Below are 4,002 nucleotides of genomic sequence, written 5' to 3' on the forward strand. Positions count from 1 at the left end.
TAAAAAAATTATAATAAAAAGTTAATAAGAATAGATATAATTTGTTATTTAACATTCAAACTCAAAACCATATATACAAAGTATTTATGACATAAAGTAAATATCTAAATTATTAATAAAAGAGCATATTTAAATTTTTACACAAATAAAATGATAACACAACGTTACAAAAGTGATTAGGTACAATATACAACAAAAAAATAAACTGCAAATAAAAGTTAATCTAAATGGCAAGCACATTATAACCACAAATGGGAGAGTATGTTTTTGTCCTTAAGTACTAAGTTCCTGCTTGATCTCCTATTTGATTTCATTTTTGCTACCCATGCCTTAGTACATGCACCAAACTCCTATTAAGGTATCTCATTGTAATAGAACTTAAAAGATACTACAATGAAGACCATACAATCTAACCAAAAAAAGAATTTTACAAAGATATATAATCAATCATTAAGCAAGTACTCATCATACATGTAATATGCTTACCAATACATATCAAAACAAATTAAATAAAGTAACTATATAAACTAATCTCCTCATTTTGAGTCAAACACATTGACAATGAGATCAAACTTTGTTGAACATCGTAAAAGTATTGAGATGGAAACGATTATTGCGCGGTCAAATTTATCAAATTATATCTCATCAAACTGTTTAAAAGCATGTCTTCATATTTTTTGAATATTTTTACTGCCATGTGACTCTGCATGTCAACCAGAAAGATATACAGACAAACACATAATAAATTATACCCATGCTTCAAGGAAATAGAAAATAAATGGTTACATAGTGAGGGTGGGACATATTTCATTTCTCTTATTTCCTTTGCTTTCTTTTCTTTTATTTCCCAACAGCAAAACAAACCTCAAAAAGCATTAGAGTTTAAAATTAGGCTAAAAATTCAAAATTCTCATCAACGCCATCAAAATTCAAATCTAACCTTAGGAGCAAAACCCTCAACGTGTTCCTTCTCCTTCTGCAATACGCCAAGATAAACAAAAAGTCAAGTAACAGTTCTGAATGAAAATTTATTTTAGCATCAAAGAGTACATGCACATTGACATTATTGTAACATAAAAGTAAATACAAATGACTTGCTTGGATTGGTAGGAAAAACTCAATAATTAACTTCATCGAAATTAACACTTAGTCTCACACATTAGTCACATTTCTTTCTCTGTGTGTGATGTGCTTCCTTTTCAAAACCCGCATACATTGTTCGTAATTCAATTCTATATGCATGTTCAGCATATAGCGAAGACATGATACTCTGAACCCAAAAGAGTTGCTGGAACACCTAATATACACAGTTACAACCGAGATCAGCCATCACCTTGTTGCTCAATTCCCAAATGAACTCTCGAGTTTCGGCCTGATATAATTTCATCATGTTACCCACCAAAGCAAAAGAAAGAAAGAAAAAACAATACAAAAAAAAAAAAATACCAATGTTGAATCATATTGTTAAATTCTACAACAATCATTGGAAATAGTAGCTTTTGTCATTAGTTGAAAATTACCAGTCACGCCAATGGGTTCAAATTACCTTTTTTTAGGCTACTATAAAAAACTAACACTTAGAGCAATTACCTTTTTTCAGTTTCAACTTCAAAATCTGAAAGTTACATATAAATTTTGCTAATAGATTGTTAGATAGCTTTAGTTGACAAGCAGATAACCATTCTTGATAAAGACCCATATTAGCAAACGAACAAAATGAATAGATAGGAAACAGAGCTTGAAGCAAAAAAAGAAAGAGGAATAGCAAGCTAAATGCATTTTTTTATTATAGCTATATAAATAAATCGATTATTATTTTTTTTTTAAAAAAGAGAGAGAGAGAAATAGTGTATGGGCATTGCTCTAGCCTCCTTCAGTTTCAAGGCATGTGTTTTGATTCACAGTATGGGATGACGATATAATTTATAATGAACTAACTATTACTGCAAGTTTCATTGCACATTTTTTTTTTTTTTTTTTTGAAAATAACAACATTAGAAAGTGGAATTTGTAGGCATAAAATAAAACTCAAGAATTGGGGAATTACTTCCCACAATTTCTCTATAAACTTCTTCCCACAAACGAAGTCATGCTGAAAAAAGAGAAACTTATATAAAAGATCTATAAGACAAATAAAACATAGTAAGTTTACAATTAAAAATGTTTTTTTTCATGTGTCAAGTAACTAATACTTGGCAAATAGTCATATGCGACTAAATTTAGATTAAAAAAAAATCTTATATGACTTTCTACTTTGGGTAATATGGTTTGGTCTCTATCTATCAAATTATTTAAATATTAATTCTCAATCATCAATGCTGCAATTAGAAACAAACATGCGTCCATTAAAACTAAACAAGGAAGAACCTAAATGATGAAAATTAACATGGAGAAATAGGAAATATTGAAGTTTATATAAAAATATCCAATCATAAAGAAGCTTCATTTATTAGTAGGCATAAGATTATCTTTTCATTTTGATCGTCCACAATGCGGAGAAGTAAACCCAAATTAGTAGTAGAGTCTCTGCTGTGGTCTTTGGAAAGAGAATGCTCTTAACCAATTTTAAAGTGGAGACCGGAGGCATTTCTATGCATTTCTTTTGCACCATAAAATGAAAATGCACTATATCAAGTTGAAAAATACTATTTCCTCAACAAAGAGTAAGCTAAAGAAGCTACTTTTTATATAGCTTTAAGATTAAAAAAAATATGATGCGTATTACCAGTCGGATCCTATGCCAAACAAAAAGTGCCCAACAACCATAATAGGCAAGTCAGGTGCTAATGCAATTATGAAAGCTCTACTACAGTAGAATAAAGCAATGCTATCAACTCTCTTTTTGGTTCAAATTCACCATTTAGCTTATTCAAGACATTGAGAATATCATCTAAGTCAAATGTATTGACCAAATTTAATAGAGAAACTTACCTAAGAAGTCAGCAGCTTTAAAGGCCAAGATAAAGCAACTCAATACACCATATAACGAACCACTGGTCTACAAAAGGCACCATTTACAAAATTAGAAACAAAAGCAAAGGGTGTATTCAATTTTCACTATAAATTCAAACAAAAAGTAAGCATTTGATATAAACGTAAAAAGATAATGAATCAAAAACAATTTGTCAACATAGAATCGTTCTCAAATTAAAATCATTCCCAACATCCAATCATTAATCTATGAAGAACATTAAACACAGTTTCAAGAACACATAATAAAAATATTAAGTTTCACACATAGCCCTACCTAAAAAGATTAGTCACTCATAATCATGAAAATAAATTCCATGATCAAAATGCTAAACACTAAGTACAACAAAAGGAAAATAAAAACTAAGGAAAGAAAATAGTGCTACTGGTCCAATGGGCAAAACTTTGGCTCTCCTAAAAATTCAGCTCCGCTCTTGACGTGGAGCACCAGCTCTTTAAAGCTGGTATTCTTTTCCTCTAGTTAGTCCCATGTGAGACAAGAACTCTCCTTCTTTGTTGCTTTTACTGTCCACGTTTTAGCAAAGGCCAAATTCTTTTGTTTGTGTCTCTTTCACATCTTACGCATCTGCTGCTATTTTGAAAGACAAAATTTTGTTTCCATTTTTAAGCTTCACGTACTGAGCTCTTTGTCTTTGGTCTCCACGCCTCTGTTCTGATTTTCTGAGAATGCAGAGGTGGCGGTGGTTTTTTGAAAGAAAATTTGAAGAGAGGAGAGTTGTGGTTGAGGCCCTAGAAGCCCTTGCTTCCGTGGTGAAGATGGAGATGAGAGTCAGAGAGAGCCCCTCCTAGAAGGGTGCTACAACCTTTTTGCCTGACACCGGATTTTTTGGCTGAAAATTCGGGAATTGTTGAAAAGGATTGATCGGATACGAAGGGATCCCGAAAATTCGGGCGAAAATCCAGCTGATTGGAGATGGTGAGCCATACCGATGCATGCTCTGCCTCTTGCTCTGTCACACTCCCTCTTCTCCGATCTCTGTTTCTCTCACTCCATTACTCTCTGGTTCTCAC

At 32.0% G+C, this 4,002-nt stretch overlaps 1 protein-coding gene across 1 annotated transcript in view; it reads right to left on the reverse strand.

Annotated features, from left to right (window-relative positions):
* The window catches only part of LOC132177098 (heat stress transcription factor A-5), a 42,255-nt gene that overhangs the window by 18,515 nt on the left and 19,738 nt on the right, over nucleotides 1-4,002 (reverse strand).

This window comes from Corylus avellana, chromosome ca4 (assembly GCF_901000735.1).
Source record: "Corylus avellana chromosome ca4, CavTom2PMs-1.0".
NCBI lineage: Eukaryota > Viridiplantae > Streptophyta > Magnoliopsida > Fagales > Betulaceae > Corylus > Corylus avellana.